Source organism: Myxocyprinus asiaticus, chromosome 27 (assembly GCF_019703515.2).
Source record: "Myxocyprinus asiaticus isolate MX2 ecotype Aquarium Trade chromosome 27, UBuf_Myxa_2, whole genome shotgun sequence".
NCBI lineage: Eukaryota > Metazoa > Chordata > Actinopteri > Cypriniformes > Catostomidae > Myxocyprinus > Myxocyprinus asiaticus.
The window spans coordinates 9,750,177-9,771,214 of record NC_059370.1 but is presented as its reverse complement, the minus strand read 5'-3'; the positions used below and the strand labels follow the sequence as shown (position 1 = coordinate 9,771,214).

Sequence of the window (21,038 nt, the reverse complement as noted above, 5' to 3'; positions counted from 1 at the left end):
TAACATAAATAGCATATGTCAAATATAGGCTATGATCCCTGTAAGGGTTAGATTGAAATATTTGAAAAAAGAAGAAAATATTTAATATTTATAAAATATGTCTTTCAAAAAAATGTGCTGAACTAAAATATACTATTATTGTATTTCCATTGTAGGTTTATGTGTATTAATTTGTATTCATTAATTTTCATTCATCTCAATAAATAAATGTAATTTATTTTTAAACTCGATCACATCTGAAGGCTTTATGTATAAGCATCTGAAAAGTCATCATTCAAGTATGATTAATGTTCCCCTACGTTGCTCACGTGGTCGAATGAAACACAACACACAATGGTTGTAATCTCCACTCCCGTTCACCCCTCCTCCCATTCAACCGTTATGCGCATGCGCAGCAGGGCGCCTCTGTGCGCTGGTTCGGCCTGTTTCGGCAGTAGCCGGATATTTTCGCCTCTTTGTTTTACTGACAGTGGATTTAACTCGAATTCAACCCAATATCCAGCGGACCGCTCCACCAACAAACAGGTTTGTTCCTTTAAACTTAAGCCGATTCCCGCAGATCATTGAACGAGCGCGTCTTCCAACCTTGCTGTCGGACGGCGATCGGAGAGTTTTCATTTATTCTCGGTGTGTTTTTCCGCTTGATAGCAGCTCTGCATGGCTATACGTGCTGCTGGTGTATGTGTGGTCGTGCTGTATGTGTGTGCATAACTGTGTATGCTGTGTGTCATCTTTTTATAAAAAGGTTAAAAGTGCAATTTAGTGTAGCTGGAGTTTCATAAGCAAGCATGCACGCCTGTGTCTAATTACAGTTGTGGTGTTGGTCAGCTCAGCTCTCCTCTGCTTCCTCCTGCCTGGAATGTTCTTGAAAGCTTCCTGCCCATCTCATAATCATTTGCCCCACTGGGTTTTGTAAGTTGGGGTGTGATGATCTGGGATGTTTGAATGCAGACTAAGATGAAATTAGGGCCAGAGAAAAAGTGAAAGCCCAGAGGGTGATTGGGTGCCTGCATGCAAGCAAGCATGTGCAAACCTGCACCCCAGACAGGAGCAAGAGCTGGCAACAAGTCTTACTTCATGTGCATTGAGAAATGCATTACTCTTTAATGCACTAGTGCATTATGCTTAATGGGTGAAATATAACGGGTGTTTGGAGGTGTTTGAGGGGCACCAGCCATGACAAACAGGATATTGTCTTTACAATATTGATTTGGAGTGTAGACAATTCAGCGTTGGCCCAAAGTTGGGGGGGACGTGTCCCTCTTGACTCCCCCTGGGATCTCTGGCCCTACATGATGATCATATTGAGTGGTTAGATCAGTACAGTTGTTGGTATCTACAGTGATCTGGTTTTTGCTGAGATGGCTCGCTGGAACTCAGAAGAATCAGCAGTGAAAGTATCAAAAATTTGTGGTCTGTATTTCTAATGAACAATTTGACATCCTTGGCTTATCCAAGTAAATAATATGTTGATCTGGAACACTATTGTTAATATAAAGTATATTATACATGACTTAACTGTAAGGTTTTTTTTTGTTTTTTTTGTACTGGCCTGATTGGACTTGTAGTTCAGAAGACGTTTACTTGCCCTGCCACACAAAAACAAGCATTTTATTTTTAGCAGCATATTTTTATGTGTTGGAGAAAACATATTTTTATTTTTTATATTTACATTTTTATATAAGTGTTAGAGAAAATATTTATTTCTATTTATTTTTAAGTTTCTTTAAAAAAAAAACAATTCATTGTACTAATACTTGGAAATTACACATCTGTAATGTAGACATTTACCTGTGCATCTGAGTAACTCCATGACATCTATAAATTCATACCAGTTGCTGATCCTGGCATAGGCAATATAGGCAGGCGCTTAGGGCAGCACGGCAGGGTACCTGATCCAAATGTATTTCACAGAGCTCGCAAGATCGCAATGGGAGAAAGGTGTCCTGAATTTTGCCGCCCCGTCCCTGGCTTTCGATGGCAGAAAGGTGCCCCAAATCGTGCCACCCTGCATACACACACTTTCACTGGAGAACAGTGGCAAAAAATGCAAACCCTTACTGCTTAAATTAGAATTTTGGCAAAAAAAAATTCATTTTGGTGCAACACTACTTTAAGAAAGCATTATTTAGAATGGGCCAAAAAACTAAAATGATTATTTTAAATTAGAGTTTGATTGGAATAAGTTAACCAAAAATATTTATGTTATTGTATTATATTATATTTCTGTATTATGTTGACAATTACATAACATCTATGCTCAAACAACTTAACTCAAAGTAACTTTTAATAAAGTTAATAAAAATTTTACCATCATGAGGCTATATCATCCATCATCAGCCAGCATTTACATTAAATGTAATTAATACACAATTGTTTTACATGGATGCTGTTTTTTTTTTCTCCACCCATGTATGTCAATATTTCTGTTGTCAGATTTTAAAGCAACAATTTCTGTTTAAAGTTAAACTAAGATTTTCTACCTTTTTTCTCTTAGACCGAAAGCCAAAATGGCATATTATGACATTTTAGGATGCAAATTTTCGGTGGCCGAAATTTTGGTGCCTCCCTGCTTCCAAGTCTTTCACTAGATTAGTCATTTTCACAGTATTGGCCACATCCACAGGGCTGGGCGATGTGACGATGCAGTCGGATATCGACAATGTCTTACAAAGATCCCGATGCTGAATGCGAACAGATGATGATCGACAATATCGGGAAATGGCAAAACCATGGATCTGGGAAGCCACCAGATATATTAAACAGTGGCCAGAGTGTGAAACTAGCACCCGCCACCTGCAAAATGCGACGAGGCTGAAACCAGTTCGCAAGCTCCTCATCCAAATGTATTTCATGCGCGGGTAATTTTGCTCATTTATTATATTTTTAAGAACAGACAAAAGAAAATCCGTCAATGCTTGTGTCTGATTCGCTGTTTGTTCAGAGGTGTACAGCACAAGCCTGTCTCGTGGAACAAGCACATGTAAAGAGTTTTCACTCTTTTTTTCTTTGTTTCATTTGTCTGAAAACCGTTTGCAAGAATAATATTGTCTATGAGAATGCTGCAAATTATCTCAGATCATTTCGGGAGGTGCTGTGAGTTTAATACTCTTTATTACCTCGCGGTTGGCATGCATTGCTGATTCCGTGATGCAAATGGAGCCATTGGTAAAAACGGTTGAAACGGTAAATGTTTGGCATTTGGGGAGGTGGTTAAATACAATTTTTTTGTCACTTTGTTGTTTTATTGCTTTTTTCATTTAGTTTAAAATGCAATTTGGAAATGTCTTTGTTTTTCGTGTTTCAATAAATGAATTACATTTTTAAAGCAAAATTAATAAGCAAAAAAAAAATTAACTGACCCTCGGCAGGGGGGTTGACGATGTAATCAGATATCGCGATTTTTTTTTTTAAGGCAATTATCGCAAACATATTTTTACATTTCGCCCAGCCCTAATCCACACTAAAGGCCCCTATAAACTTATTATGAAATTGTAGAAAGAACAAGTGTGACATCATTAAGAACAAAGTCTGGCCAAAACCAGTGTTTTTGAGTACGTTTCGGTGGTTCGTAAAAGCTCGCTAGTGTGAACTTTCAGGAAAACTTCGGTTTAGTCTGAAACGGATTACGATTCACATGAAAAATTGGTAATATGAAAGCTGTTTCGTGAACTGGGGCATTCGGATCACAGCAAAAGTGCCCAGTATGAAAACCGCTTTACTGCTATTGGTCCACATCATAGGTAGGTGTGACCTGGAGCTCCACCTACTTTGAGTCTGGCAGTTATTTCAGGTTATGTTGTTTAGTCAGGTAAGATCAGTCAACATGAACACAGACGTGCAGATTTATTAGTGAGCTGGAACAAGTTTACCTCAATCTGTACAATTGTTTGCGTTGAGACATTGCCCAAGATCATACAGTATACAAAAATCGAGAGTTCATGGCAAACTTTAGGCAAATTGTCCATTATGGCCAAAGGTTTGCTGCAGGTACCACTAGAGGGGAAGAGCTGCAAACTTCTGGCAAGCATTTGCGGCAAATCACAAGCTCATTTACATGTGAAAATAATGAGTGGTAAATCTGCAGCTAATTTGTGGCCAGTTTGCGGCTAGTTTGCCAGAACTCTAGATTTCTTGCAAGGGGATGTCATACTATTTTCTTTTAATTTTTTTGGTTGTTTAATTAGTCTACTAAAGGAATCAAATCTACTCAAATACTCTTAAGTGCCTTTTCACTCTGTTGTTTGATATGCTGCTTTAAGCCCAAAGTAGACTATACTTAGATTTTGATGCGAACACTCAGCATTTGCGTACAGTCGAACACGAGCCTGTCAAAAGTATACTCCGTTTGATGGAGGCGCATACACAGGTGGTTGGCGCATGCACGCTACGACTGTACGAGACACCAGACTATTTCTCTTCAGGAGTTCAGACCTATAAAGATGTCTGTATAGTCCTTTAGACTCGAGTTAAACAATTACAGGTATCTCCTGACCTCCTCAAACACGCGCTTTTGACGTGCACATCCACTGTTGATGTTTTTACCTTCGTCTCCTGTTGTTTAACGGCGATTAAATCATCTTCTAGCACGTCTTCGTGACAACAACGGCTCAAATGTGAGTTTTGCTACCTTGTGGACACACTAATTATTGCAAATAATTCCATGTGCATTCAAAGACATGAGGTTAGAAAAATTGGACTGCGCACCTTCAGTGTTCGTGCACTCTGCTGATGACGAGTCCCTTTTTTTTCTTTTTTCTCCCCAATTTGGCATGCCCAATTCCCAATGCACTCTAAGTCCTCGTGGTGGCATAGTGACTTGCCTCAATCTGGGTGGCAGAGGACGAATCTCAGTTGCCTCCGCGTCTGAGACAGTCAATCCGCGCATCTTGTCATGTGGCTTGTTGAGCGCGTTACCGTGGAGACATAGCGCGTGTGGAGGCTTCACGCTGTTCTCCGCGGCATCCACGCTCAACTCACCATGCACCCCACCGAGAGCGAGAACCACATTATAGCGACCACGGGTAGGTTAACCCAACGTGACTACCCATCCTAGCAACCGGGCCAATTGGTTGCTTAGGAAGCCTGGCTGGAGTCACTCAGCATGCCCTGGATTTGAACTTGTGACTCCAGGTGTGGTAGTCAGCGTCTTTACTCGCTGAGCTACCCAGGCCCCCGTGACGTGTCCTTTTTGACCGAAGTATACTTTGGGTTCTTTCACTGATCTTGTGTGAATTGTACTTTAGAATGAGACATGAGTCATTGATAACACATTATAATGTCATATTAGTTGATGTTTTAAATGTTGTCTTAAGCGTCTTGTACCTCTCTAAACGCCTCCCCCACCGGTGTGGCCAGTGTCTGAATGTTTGCAAAAAGTATGTCGTTGCTCAGCTTTTTCAAACTTTTTTTGGCTCTGAGTGAAGAACTAAGAAGTACTTTGTTGTGAGTGTGCCGGTGTCTTAATTGTTTCTCTTGATTTTGCTACATTTATGCCTCTCATTGTCACTGAAACAGCGTTTTGCTCCACCAAAATTTGAGACCTTTGAAAACCCTCTCCATAACTTTATACTCTGGAAAACTGTGACGTTAGTCTGATGGCACCACCTTCATGTCATGCTATTTACAGTGTTGCACATTGAGGTGTTTTACACTGCAACTCATTTCACATGAAGAAAACAATTAATCGTTGTAACAGATATTAACTTGAGTCAAACAGTCAGATGATGGCTCTTTTATGATTAGGCTGATTGCTTTGTCAATGTCATGCCTTGTGTCAGAACTTTGCATGTGTGATGATGGCCTAAATGAATTCTAAATATGTCATTACCAGTATATAACATGTTGTTTATAGTGTTAATTAAATGTCTGATATGCCTTTTTGTAGGACTGGCTTAAACATGTGGCTTGCGGCAATTGCGCAGCCCTCTAACATGCTAGCAACAGCATAATGGTTTTCAGTGAAAACAATGCCTTTCAGTTTGTCCATTTTTTTTTTAGTGCAAAGCCAGAAAAGCGAGTTGTGAAACAGGTCAAGCCTGCGGTCTGGCATCAAGCAATGTAGGCAGTTATTCCAGCTGATGTGACGTTATCTCACATAAAAAAAAACAAAAACTAAATTTAAGATTTTACTGGTGAAATGAGACCCTGGTTTTGCTGAGATGTTGGTTTACGTATGGAATAATGAAGGTTTGATCAAAGATTTGATGTAGATTTAATTGAAGCCCTTAAATTAAAGAGAATCCTTGAGTTATAAGTGTGTGTATGAGTGTGATAACTCAAATGCAAATTCTTTGAGGTTTTGTGTGATTCAGCTCTAACTTCATAAACTGTGAAAATCTTTCAAACTTCAGCTTGCTTTAATCGTCTCTTCAGCTTCACACTTGAGGCCTTTTTTTTTTTTCTAATGAGATGTATCAAGGCTTGGTTGATGCATAAAGTTTCAGTTTTTTTTTCTTTTGCCAAGTATAGTGCAGAAATTAGGTTTTCAATGGCAGATGCTGATTTGTTCACATGAGAACTTGCATTTTTTAGCGCCTAAAATAACACAAGTTCTTGTGTGAACATGCATTTAGCTGTGAATGAGCTTCTCTCATACCACTCACAATCATACAACGGACATCAAGATTTTTGCTAGGAAAATTACTTAATTTTCGGGTTGTTTCTCACCAAAATCAAATGCCTTCGGAAGACCGGAATATAATGCATTGTAGGGTTGGGCGATATCAAAGAAATATGTTCACAATATTTAATTACATCGTCAGCCCCCCTGCTGATAGAGCGGTGAATATTCTTGCTTTATTGATTTTGATTTGAAACATAAGATTTATTTGTTTAAACGAAAAACTAAAACCCAAGATATTTCTCAATTTAAAATGCACTTTAAATGAAATGAAAAAGCAATAAAAAAAATTGTATTGTAAAAAAATCTTATATAACCACCCTTCCGTTTTCCATCCTGCATGTGTTAGTTTATGACAACAGATGGGAATGACTAGTACATATATCTAAAGATAATAATAAATGTAAACATAATAGTAATGTTTATGATAATATTAATAATTGAAATATAAATCCATTTTAGTTTCAAGGTGGACATGTTTTTAGATTAGTTTATGATTTAATCACACATGTATAGTCTATTTATAAAGTGAACCTACAGAGTTGCGTTCACAATGCATGTTAATTACAAATATCACGAATATCAAAGATCTGCTCCTTGGAACTAAAGCGAACTAAACTTCGAGCATCTCCAGAGATAGTCTGAGGTCATTTGCAGCAGTCTCATAGACGACACTATTCTTGCACAAAGTTTTCAGACGACTGGAAAAGAAAAGTAAGTGTGAGAACTCTTTAGGTACATGCTTGTGTTCAACGAGACACACTCCTTCTGCATGCCTCTGAACAAACAGCAAATCAGACATACGCATCAGCTGCTACCTGCATTTTAAGGATGCTAATTTCATACCCTGTGCTGCTATTTAATATATTTGGCGACTTCCCAGCTCTATGGTTTTGTAATATCCCAATGTTGTCGATCATCGTCTGTCAATGAGTGTTGCAATCGCATCAGGTTAGATATTGTCAATATCAGATTACGTTGTCCTGTCGCCCAGCCCTAGTTGCATGGACTACTTTAATGACACTTTTTGGTCAATTTAATCTACAGTGAGGCAGTATCCCCTGCCATAGTATTACAAGGGGGGTCTTCATTAAAATATCCTAGAAGTCTCTGAAAGTCATATGGGTTTTGAATGACATGAGCATTTTATTTATTTATTTATTTTTTATTTTTTGGGTGGACTTTTCCTTTAATCGTCCAGGAGGTCATGGTTATCGGTCTTTGCAGATCATCTCAAAATAGCCAAATTTCAACCGATTATATGGCCTGGCCAAAGGCCTGTTATGATACCATAAAGTCAATTAGTCAATTTAAACTTAAAATTTATTTGAAATACACTCAAAAAATAATTCTGAACTTGATTCAAACATAGTCAGTGGTTCCACTTGTTTAAAATGAGTATTCTTAAATTAAAATTACCATGCAATTTCAACTTAAAGGAAACCTCACTGAATTAAGTAAACCCATCCAAATTTAACATGTCAAAATAACTAAAATGAAACTATTTTAGTGATATGCTGGCTAGTGACAGGAAATCTTAGCATGCCAAATTCATGCCAGTGGGAAGAAGTACTAAGTTCAACTTGGTTACTTTACCAGGGTTTTTCCAGCATGGATCCTATGATATTCATCTTGCTTTCGGCGCATTATAAGCGCTAAATATGCTTCTCATATGATACGCGTATGTGCGCGGGGTGATTGAAAACTGGTATTGCATGCGTGATGCATGATCCAACGAGAATCTCTAGTGAAAGTGATCCACTCTGCTCTATCCTGCTACTGTATATAGGAGCATGCAGGTGCACGCGAGTCAACCAGGCTTCCCTTTATATGCAAGCTCCAGTAACAGGATAGCGCAGAGCGGATCACATGCACGATTAAACTGGGCTTCCCACAATATCATGCCAAACCTTATGCATGAGAATTTTCTATTTTAAAGAAGGGATGTGCATGAGTAGTCGAATACTTGAGTATTTGTTCTACAATAATTATTCAAATAGTAAAAATACTATTCGAATTTCGCAAAGTTTTGCTTTGCATGCCATATATACAGTGAGATGCATGTTAAATCCTGAACGCACAAACTAAAACTGGCAGTTATAACAGAATGCACTGGGTGGCGCTGTTGAGTGTGGACACAAGTTGATCACATTTGATGAACAAACTGTTCTGTCAGTACGTTTAGATGGACACCAAAAAAGCGGGTTATTGTGAGAATGTGGCTTACTGCGAGAAAGCTGGGTTCCTGTTTAAATGTACTGGATAACGGTGTACACTTTACTCGTGCAGCTCGTCAGAAAGCAGCGTCCCCGTAGCAATGTAATCCCCGCAACGCTTCTGTAAACAACAAACATGGCATCCGAGAAAGACTTTGCTAGTTGAGGTAAGGGACATTCCATCATTTAAACTGGGGTTTACAAATGAGTATAGTTTACTGAGCACATGGACATGCTTGTTTTTCTCAACAAAAACATGAGATACAATATAAACATAACTATTATATGTCAAGTGTTTATATTCATCCTGTACGTTAACTGTGTTAGTCTACTTCCTTAGCGGTTTCTTTTTCTTCGCGTTGCATGAGCTTAAATGCTTTTATTCTATACTTTTTTGTTTTCACGCATTGCTTGTTTAAGTATAAAAAAAATAAAATAATAATAAAAAAACGGGACATAATATAAGCTTGTTTTGGATATAATTAGAAGCTTGTTTTTAATGGTGATGCAACCTTTATGACTAAAAAAACAATTTTATAACTTTTCTTTCTCATTAATTATTCTTCATTTAAATAATAGAATATTCAAATATTTGTTTTTTATGAGCTTAAATATTCGAATACCAAATTGTTGATGAATGCCCATCCCTATTTTAAAGCACTATGGAGCAATTCAACCGTTTCGACGGCAAGACAACACTGACATTCTAAACAGCATTGATGAGGGAAAGAGAAAGCACCTGCCCTGATTCCTATAATCAAAATGATTCCTAAATCATTAAGAGACTAGCAATATCTGTTATGGAGTTGGAAACAAACATTTTTACTACAGAAGAACAGTCCCAAATCAGTAAAGTGGTTTACTCATTAATATTATTTCGAGCCCTATAGAAATAAGGTGTTAAGTTAGTTTGATTTCCCACAGCCCCTTGAAGTACAAAAAACTCTGTTGAATTCAGAAGTTTCTAGATGCTCAGATGATAAAAAATAATTAAAATATATTACAAATATGAAATGCTACAGCATCTCTTAAATATTAATTGCAATTATGTGAAAAAAAAAAAAAACTATTGTGATGATTGTGTACGTCAGCCACCACCGAAAACCGTTTTTGACACAGGAAATACCCTGTATACTAACTTAGCACAGCAGTTTCTCAATGGATAAAGCAGTTTGTATGATACTTAAATTGTCTTGGTCCTGAACCTAGGCTCCAGCTCAACTCTTCACCATGATGGTAACTCCCAAAACTATAACATAAACTTTTTTTGTGCACTGCATCCTAATTAGCGAGATCCCGTCAGTGTGCAAGATGATTATAAGTCAGAATAATTAAACATTGTAGAATTCTGAGTAAAAAAAACAAAAAAACAGCTTGCTGCAGGTGAGAAATTGCATGTGCTCATATGGCGATTTAATTGCGATTGCAATTAATTGCACAGCCCTAGTCGCCATATTTGATTTGGATTCAAATATGCATGAGTTTATTGATGATTTGATTTGAGAGTGAATAACGACTTAAATTTTGATCTGTTAATCATATGACGCACGAGTCGCTTGGCCTAATTTGTACGTACATGTATATGTAAAAACCAAGGTATATGAATATGGTAATTATACAGTACTGTGGAATCACAGTAGCATGTTATTACCATCTTATACCATCACTGAACCATGGTACCACCACAGTATTTTTTTAGTAAGGTATATTACTTTCTGAGTAAAATAAGTTTTCTGTTGCTGAACACTGGCGTGTTTGGCTGCCGCTGCTCACCGGTCTTTTCAAAATTGGATTTTAAGCTCTGATATGGGCTATTTTCTCTTTTATTGGGACGACCGCTCGTGATAATAAGTTTCAATCTGCTCATGGATGGTGAACTGTTCCATTGTTTGGGATTTACTTAACTTCTGAACTAAACTGTGTTTCCATCTGTGCAAAACCTCTACCAGCCTACTTGGAGCCCTCGCAGCCCCAGTACATTACACCGACTCCAGTGAGTGAATGTACATTTCCCCACTTGTCGCTGGCCGTTTGGTGGTTCAGTTATGAGCTGCCTTTGGCAGGCTGCTTGACCGCTACTTTGACAGCACTGGGGTGTGTGGGCTTAAGTGGACTGAATTTCGGGGTCTGGTTGAAGGGCCGGTAATGATGGATTATTTTTGGTGGTTCGCTCTGGTCTTCTAGATTTTTATTATTCATCTACGCTATCTGCAGCTGGAAATACGCGGCTCTGTTACGGATTCAGGCTCTAATCTTCTCAATATGGTTTTTAATTATTCATACATGGACTTACATCGCTTGAACGCCACATATCGGCTCTCTGCGGGAATCTACAATCAATGTGCCACCCTGGGAATCACACACCGGCCACGGTATGTCCACAGAGGAATTCGTCATCATTCGAATCAGCTTGTGTTGGATGTCTCCTCTGATGATTCCCGCATACCGTTGATGTGGTCTTCAGTTCACCATCCCCCTGCCTGGGATGTGGATAATCAGGGTGTTAATCCTGATAATCTCTGCATGCTGAAGCATTCTACTCCTATTTCTACCATGGACTCTACTCTATGGAGCCTACTACCATAAAGATGGCCCTAGTAAATGCAAGGTCGCTATTGAATAAATCCTTTGTTCTAAATGACTTTTTTATGTCGTATTCTTTAGACTTTTTATGTGTGACGGAGACTTGGCTCAGCCCTGGTGACTTCATTGCTCTCGGAGAACTTTCTCCCATGGACTGTGTATTCTTTAGTTCTCCAAGGACATCTGGACATGGCGTTGCCACTTTTTAAAAACAATGTAGATGTAAAATTCTGCCAACGGACATGTTCTCGAATTTTGAGGTACAATTATTAAAGATTGACATCAGGGGTACAGACCTCCAAAATATAACAAGGACTTCATCCGTCAATTTTCTAATTTTCTCTCTGATGTAGTATCTCGTAGTGATAGACTGCTGATTCTCTGTGATTTTTAACATCTACCTTTGTTGTCCATCCAAACCTCTGGTGAAGGAATTTTTATGCCTTTTTGAATCCTTTTATTTTTTACAATCTGTCTCTGGTCCAACTCATAACTTGGGTCACACACTTGATTTGGTTTTGTCTTATGGTTTTTCTTTAACCAATCTAAAGATTTTTGATGTTGGTATTTCTGACCACTATTTAATTGTATTTGATTTTGTCAGTTCAGGTCCTCCACCCACTATCTCACACTTCTCATATTACCCTTGGGGCATTCATTCCTCTACTGCTAGTCAATTTACAGACTATTATCAGGCCCATTTCTCAGACTCTCTATTCACTGGACTGGATACTGAGGAGCTGGTTGAAGTTTTTAATAAATCATGTTCTTCTGCCTTAGATTTTGTTGCTCCTGTTAAGGCCAGGAAAGTTAAGGGCAGAGGTGCCATCCAGCCTTGGTTACATGACTACACCCGCACTCTCAGACAAGAGTGCAGAAAGGCTGAGCAGAAGTGAAAGAAAGACAAACTCCAGGTTTCATATGACATTTTAAGGACTTGCTTTAATAACTACCAAAAATCAGTGAAAATGGCCAAATCAAATTTCCTCTTTAAATTAATCTCAGAAAATGCAAATTTCTGTTCACCGCTGGAATGCTAATTTCTGTTCACCACTGGTATTCCAGCCACTCAGCTCTCTAACTTGCTATCAACCAGTCTCTTCAGCTCAACTTGTCGATTTAGTTTCTAAGATGAAGTGTTCAAGTTGTAAAATGGATATACTGCCTGCTTGTCTTTTCAAAGATGTCTTTGAAACGATGAGCTCTTATGTGACTGTAATTATTAACAGCTCTCTAGCAAATGGGGTAGTTCCAGCTAGTTTTAAACATGCAATTGTCCAGCCTCTGCTTAAAAAAATGCACCTTGTTCCCACTGTATATACCACTTACAGGCCTATCTCCAAGTTGCCATTCATCTCAAAGCTTTTGGAGAAAATTGTTTATTCACAGTTATACTCATACTTGAATACTTTTAATGTCTTTGATAAGTACCAGTCTGGTTTTAGAACCTACTGAATCTGCTCTTCTGAAGGGCACTGTCAAGTGCTGTTTTGATTTTATTGGATATGAGCGCAACATTTGACACGACTGATCACAAAATACTTTTAAACTGGTTGGAGTGTATGGTGGGTATTCAGGGTCTGGCTCTGCAGTTGTTTGCTTGCTATCTGAGAGAGATAACTTTTTCCGTATATATAGGTAATTTTTTCCTCTACAACAGCTCCCCTATCTTGCGGTGTGCCCCAGGGTTCTGTTCTGGGAACATTATTGTTCACTCTCAATATGCTTCCCCTGCGCTCCATTTTTCAAAAATATAATGTCTCCTATCACTGTTACGCAGATGACTCACAATTCTATTTACCATTTAGGCCTGATAGCAGCTGCACTGTTGATTCTCTTCTTATGTGTTTTGAGGAAATTAAAGGCTGGATGGCGAATCATTTCTTGCAATTAAATGAAAGCAGAACTGAAATATTGATTTTAGGCTCTGCCAGGACTTAATCTGTCATTGAAGCCCAGTTAGGTCTGCTCTCCTCCAATATACATATGCATTTCAAACATCATGGGGTCATTTTTGACAAATAATTACTGTTTGACAAACAGATAAGTGCCATTACTAAGTGACGTTTCTTTCAATTGAGGTCTATTGCTAAGACCTTGAAACTGTGATCCATGCTCTTATTACTTCATGGCTGGATTATTGTAACTCTCTGTATGCTGGTCTGCCTCAGTCTGCTTTATCTTGTTTACAAAATGCCGCAGCTCGATTTTTAACTGGGACTTCAAAAAGGGAGGGATCACATTACCCCTGTATTGGCTGCTCTTCATTGGCTTCCTGTCAATGCTGGAATTGATTTGAAAATTCTTATCTATGTGTACAAGGCCCTGTCTGGTCAGGCTCCTCAATATATTACTGACCTTCTGCACCCATATTTGCCTCCTAGAATGCTTAGATCTTGTATGCAACTTCTTTTATCAGTTCCCTGCTGTCGTTGCAAGTCTAAGGGAGATCGAGCCTTCTCTGTTGTCACCCTCAAACTCTGGAACAGTCTCCCTTCACACGTAAGGTCTGCCCCATCTTTAGCCATTTTTAAATCTTCTCTTAAAACCTATATTTACTCTGTATCTTTTGATACTATTTAATGTCAAGGTTACATGTTGTTTGCACCAATACCACTTTTTGTCTTCCGATTCCGATATCGGAAATCTCAGTATCGGCCGATACCGATCCCAAGCCGATACCAGTGTTGTTTTTTTGCATAATCAGTTTAGAATATCTTTACATTATTGCATGGAACTAATTGGGAGTACTCTTTAATATGTAAAGAAACACAAACCTCTAACTACACATTATTTCAATATAAATGTATAGCTTATTAAGAAACACTTTATTATTAACTAGTATACTGGATAATGTAGTAACAAAATTAACAGTAATTCCAGACTTCAAGTCTTCAGTAGAAAAGAAATCAGTGTTTTATTTTTGCCTTTTTCTTTTCTTTTTTTTTTTTTCTTTTTTTTTTTTTATGTTTCATCTTGCATCTGGACTTTAAATGGTTCAGATCTCTTTTTTGTTCAATTTAGTTGTAAGACATCAGTCCACTTTTCATTCACACAGTTATTTTTTGGAACCCATTCAACTTAAATATTGTTATAAATTGTAAACAAATACACAGCTGTGTACATCCTGCCACAAGACGACACAGACCGGGCACTCAAAGGTACTGTATGGGAGTATAAGCAAGCAGGAAACCACAAACCCTGAGGCTGCGTTCATTGTGACCGGGGACTTTAACAAAGCCAACTTCAAGTCAGTAGCACCGAAATACTATCAACACATCAGTTTCAACACACAAGGGGACCGGGTGTTTGGACCATTGCTGCTCTCCGGGATGGCTACAAATCCCTCCCCCACCCACCATTTGGCAAATCGGACCACTCTTCTGTTCTGCTTCTGCCCACTTACAGGCAGAAACTGAAACAGGAAGCACCCACCCTCAGAACGATCCAGTGCTGGTCAGACCAGTCAGACTCTACGCTACAAGACTGTTTTGATCATGCGGACTGGGAGATGTTCTGGTCCGGCTCTGATGACGACATCGAGCTTTACGCTTATAGAGTAACGTGTTTCATCAGAAAGTGCGTAGAGGACAATATGGATCTACCCCAACCAGAAACCTTGGATTAATAATGATGTTCGCATGGCACTTGATGTGCGGACCTCCGCTTTTAATTCCGGTAACGCGGAGGAGCATAAACAAGCCAGTTATGCCCTCTGCAAAACTATCAGAGCAGCAAAATGCCAGTACAGGAACAAGATTGAAGGACAGTTTAACACCACCAACTCTAGAAGCATGTGGCAGGGAATTAATATCATCATGGACTTTAAAGGGAATAAAAACTCCACCTTGAACACCGCTGCGGATGAGCTAAATACTTTTTATGCTCGTTTAGAGGGAAATAACACCACCCTCACAGAGAGAGCTCTCACGGCTGAAGCTACAGAGGTTAGTTCACTCTCCGTCTCTGTAGCGGATGTAACCCGATCCTTCCGACGGGTGAATATCTGTAAAGCCGCGGGTCCAGACGGCATTTCGGGCCGCGTCATCAGAGCGTGCGTGAACCAACTGGCTGGTGTTTTTATGGACATTTTCAACCTTTCCATCTCCTTGTCTGTGGTCCACTGATGATGCCATTGCATCTACACTACACACTGCTCACTCCCACATGGAAAAAAGGAACACTTACGTGAGAATGCTGTTTGTAGACTGCAGCTCAGCATTCAACACCATAGTGCCCTCCAAGCTTGATGTGAAGCTCTGGGCTTAAACCGCTTGCTGCGCAGCTGGATCCTGGACTTCCTGTCAAGCAGACGCCAGGTGGTTAGAATAGGCAGTAACATCTCATCACTGACCCTCAACACTGTATTCCCTGTACACACATGATTGTGTGGCAACACATAGCTCCAATGCCATCATTAAGTTTGCTGATGATACGACGGTGGAGGTCTGATCACTGACAATGATGAAACAGCCTACAGAGAGGAGGTGCACACTCTGACACGCTGGTGTCAGGAGCACAACCTCTCCCTCAACGTCAGCAAGACAAAGGAGCTTGTGGTGGACTTCAGGAGAAGAGAAATGAACACAGCCCCATCACCATCAATGAAGCACCAGTGGAGAGAGTCAGCAGCTTCAAGTTCCTCGGTGTCCACATCACTGAGGAACTCACATGGTCTGTCCACACTGAGGCCGTTGTGAAGAAGGCTCATCAGTGCCTCTTCTTCCTGAGATGGCTGAGGAAGTTTGGAATGAACCGCCACATCCTCACACGTTTCTACACCAGCACTGTAGAGAGCATCCTCACTGGCTGCATCTCCGCCTGGTATGGCAATAGCACCGCCCACAACCGCAAAGCCCTGCAAAGGGTGGCGTGAACTGCCAGACACATCATCGGAGGTGAGCTTCCCTTCCTCCAGGACATGTATACCAGGCGGTGTGTGAAAAAAGCTCGGAGGATCATCAGAGACTCCAGCCACCCGAGCCATGGGCTGCTCTCACTGCTACCATCAGGCAGGCGGTATCGCAGCATCAAGACCCGCACCAGCTGACTTCATGACAGCTTCTTCCCCCAAGCAATCAGACTTTTGAACTCTTGATCTCTCACGATCAATATACATCAGCACTGCACTTTATTAATCTTATTATCTCACACTGGACTATCATAAATTATATTCTCTCTTAACAACACACTGGCAACTGACTATCAACCGACAGCCTGAATGTCAATACAGTACAACCTGCTGTACATTTTATATATACTATATATACTATTTTTTTATTGTATAATGTGTATTCTATATTGTGTGTATTGTATACTGTACATTCTGTTATTATTTGTATATTGTGTTGTGTGTAATTATGTGTATATTAGATTTAAAATTGTGTTGTGTAAATCTAAAGTTTATTGTAAATTGGTATATGTCTCATCACTGTCATGACACTGTCGTGATTTGATTTGATAATGATGACAATAATAATAATAAATTGTTATTAATATCATTATTATTGACTTTTAATTTTAAAAACAACAGTAATATATTTAAATCGTGCACTTTTTAAACCCTCACGCTTTTATTTTGACATTTGAAACTCTCCAGGAAGTCCTGTATGTGTCTGTTTGTAGGCAATTTCACAGTAGTTTAATTCGCTTCTTATTCATATTCTGGTAAAATGCACCTCCGGTGCTGTTCTAAATGCATATTATAAATGAACCGAACTATTGAGCATCTACATCTCAGATGCTGTTCTTGAGTAGTGCTCAAATATCGCACACCGCTGTGAAGGCTAAAAATAGCCGCGAGTGCATCACCAGCCTATGCGTGAGTTTGTGTCAACAGAGCAGCACCATTCACTAATGCGCTGGCGTTGCGCATACTATATTTTTACTTATTATACACAGCCTTTTGTGATTCACAGAGCTATCACACGTCTTCAAGTGGCTTTGAATAAAATGCACAAGTCATATGAACTGCTTTAATGGTGTTTTTATGGTTCTTTATGTCATTTTTTGAGCTTGACAGTAACGAACATGACTAACACACAGTATCGGATTTGGATCGTGCTCGTCGGACCGATACCCGATCCGTCTAAAAGTTTCAGTATTGGAGCCGATACCGATCCAGGTATCGGATTGGTGCATCCCTATTGTTTATTGGTGTTTAGTTCTCTTTGTTGTTATATTGTTTGATTATTTTTTTATATTTGTGTACTCTATTACACTTTTGTATGTAATTGTACAGCACTTTGGTTCAACTTTTTTTTTTTAAATGTGCTTTATAAATTAAGTTGACTTGACTTTGTTATAATGTACTGTCAGCATGTCATAGCGGTAAAACTCAGAAACGTTGACCTGGACCTTGACGCCAAGAAGAATATGTAAATAAATGGACATCAGATATTTATTTCAGTAGAAATTATTTTATCATTTGTGTAGAAAATGACTGCAGAGTAATACAACATAAAACCAGTACAGTTAGGAAATTGGTTGCCTTTCCGAATATAGGCTAAAGTCTCTAAATTACACAAGAGTAAACACTTTACTGCGGTGCCTTTTGTGCACATTATCTCCAGAAGACAACCTTCAAACATAGAGTCTTTCTGTGTGTTCTGATTGCAGATTCTGGAACACAAACATGCTGATGTGGAATTCAGTAACTGAAGTTCCAAGGCAATGTAAGGCTTTCTTTTGTGGCCCATGTAAGACTGGCAAAGGTCTTTAGAGACCTCAACATTGCTTGCCTTGTTAAAAGAATCCATGAAATAAGCCGATGATCTCAGATTAAGTGTGTGTGAGGGAATGAGGTCACTGGGACAGGAAGGTTCAGTTCTCAGGTGAGCTTTTAATCACAAACTTAGGGACAACACAGTCACAACTGGCACAGTAACTTCTTCAGCTTCCCAAACTCTTTAGCGTCACAGGCTTCTAGTCACAGCCTCTTAATCATCACAAAGTCTTTATCACAACTCTGTAGCGTCACAAACTCAATAGCTTCACCGTGAGACTCTCGTGCCAGACTCTCTCTCTCTCTTCTGGTGGTGGCGTGGCTGTTTATATGCCGCTCTCCCCAAGCTCACTGGAATTAGAGACAGGTGTTAGACATAATTTAGCTCAGGTGTAAGCGCCCTTACCTCTTTCTCTCCGGATGGGCACTCGACCACGCCCCCGCTGCCACAGTGTGATTTAATTATTTTATATGAGGTTAACCGCTGGCATTTAAAAGATACTGGATATTCATGCCTTCTCGCCTGATGAACCTATTTTTTATTTTTTTGTGTGGTGGTGTTTTAGTGATAAAAGATCTGGGTCAGTACCCTGTAGTAAACGTATAGCAAGATAAGACCACTTTGGATAAGAAAGTATCTGCTAAATGACATAAACAACAAGCACACTATTCCTTTTGTAGTCCGAGGCACAGAAACAGTAAACGCTAGCTTAAAAGTGAGTGTCTGGCAATGTGTCATAGCCCACCTTGGCACTGAAATGTCAACGTTTGATGAGTTGGCTCAGAAATACCTAAAACAGCTGCTGGCCTCTGATTTTTAAAAGGAAGTCCAATAAAATGCCTTTTAAATATAAAGTGGGAGGAAAGAATTGAAAGCTTGAAGCTGTTTGCTCATGAAGCAACCAGACAAATTTATCCCCACCTGAGCTTAGGTGTATTCCAGGTTCAAAACAAGTAGGGATGCACCGATCTGATACATGGATCGGGTATCGGTCCGACGAGCCCAATCCAAATCCGATACTGTGTGTTAGTCATGTTCGTTACTGTCAAGCTCCAAAAATGACATTAAAGAACCATAAAAACACCATTAAAGCAGTTTATATGACTTGTGCATTTTATTCAAAGCCACTTGAAGACATGTGATAGCTCTGTGAATCACAAAAGGCTGTGTTTAATAAGTAAATATATAGTATGCGCATTTGAGCGATATGTGAGCGCTACTCAAGAACAGCATCTCAGGTGTAGATGCTCAATAGTTCGGTTCATTTATAATATGCATTTAGAACAGCACCGGAGGTGCATTTTACCAGAATATGAATAAGATGCGAATTAAACTACTGTGAAATTGCCTACAAACAGACACATACAGGACTTCCTGGAGAGTTTTGAATGTCAAAATAAAAGCGTGAGGGTTTGAAAAGTGCACGATTTAAATATATTACTGTTGTTTTTAAAATTAAAAGTCAATAATAATGATATTAATAACAATTTATTATTATTATTATTATTATTGTCATCATTAGTATTTGTTTACAATTTATAACAATATTTAAGTTGAATGGGTTCCAAAAAATAACTGTGTGAATGAAAAATGAACTGATGTCTTACAACTAAATTGAACAAAAAAAGAGATCTGAACCCTTTAAAGTCCAGATGCAAGTTGAAACATTTAAAAAAAAAAAAAAAAAAAAAAAAATGAAAAGGCAAAAATAAAACACTGATTTCTTTTCTACTGAAGACTTGAAGACTGGAATTACTGTTAATTTTGTTACTACATTATCCAGTATACTAGTTAATAATAAAGTGTTTCTTAATAAGCTATACATTTATATTGAAATAAGGTGTAGTTAGAGGTTTGTGTTTCTTTACATATTAAAGAGTACTCCCAAGTAGTTCCATGCAATAATGTAAAGATATTCTAAACTGATTATGCAAATCAGCTTGGGATCGGTATTGGCCGATACTGAGATTACCGATATCGGAATCGGATTGGAAGAGGAAAAAGTGGTATCGGTGCATCCCTAAAAACAAGTTAAGCTCTATCAACAGCACAATGTGGATTACCACAGAAAATAATTCTGATGGTATATAACATGCCAAAACTGCAGTTACAGTAAGGCACTTGCAATTGAGGTAAGCAGGGCTAGTCAATGAACATTACCTGCAACACACCCTGTTGGGAAAGTTTAGCTGCAAGACTTAAAGGGATAGTTCACCCAAAAAGGAAAATTCTCTCATTATTTACTCACCCTCATACCATCCCAGATGTTTATGACTTTCTTTCATCTGCTGAACACAAATTAAGATTTTTACAAGAATATTTCAGCTTTGTAGGTCTGTACAATGCAAATGGATGGTGATTAGCACTTTAAAGCTCCAAAAAAGCACAGACAATCGCAGTAAAGCAATCCATTAGACTCCAGAGTTTAAATGTCTTCTAAGGTGATACAATCCATGGGACTCAGGTCCCTCCGTCTCTCGCATGACAAAAGCACATTGGCATGTTAACGAGAGAACTGATGTGATACAACCGGAAGGGCAGGTCGATTTGCTTACAATAGAATGCTGTTTACAAGCTTAATTGGTTTTGCATTCATTTGAACATGCCAACTTGCTTATGTCGCTCGAGAGTCGGAGGGAACCGAGTCCCGTTGTGGACAGGCATCGGAAATCGACCGGAAGTAAACAATTATAGTAAAAAGGACCTAAATATTGACCTGTTTCTCACCCAAAGTGATCATATCAGTGATTACATTAATTTAACCTCTGTAGTCGAATGGATTGCTTTACTACGATTGTCTGTGCTTTTAGGAGCTTTAAAGTGCTAATCACATCCACTTGCATTGTAAGGACCTACAGAGCTGAAATATTATTCTAAAAATCTTCATTTGTG

General features: G+C 38.9%; 1 protein-coding gene across 1 annotated transcript in view; it reads left to right on the top strand.

Annotated features, from left to right (window-relative positions):
• Positions 1 to 392: 392 nt before the first annotated feature.
• The window catches only part of LOC127417617 (polycomb group RING finger protein 3), an 81,418-nt gene continuing 60,772 nt past the window's right edge, over positions 393 to 21,038 (top strand). The window contains exon 1 of the mRNA XM_051657663.1: positions 393 to 525. The gene's annotated coding sequence lies outside the window, so the exon portion shown is untranslated. The remainder of the gene's footprint in view (positions 526 to 21,038) is intronic.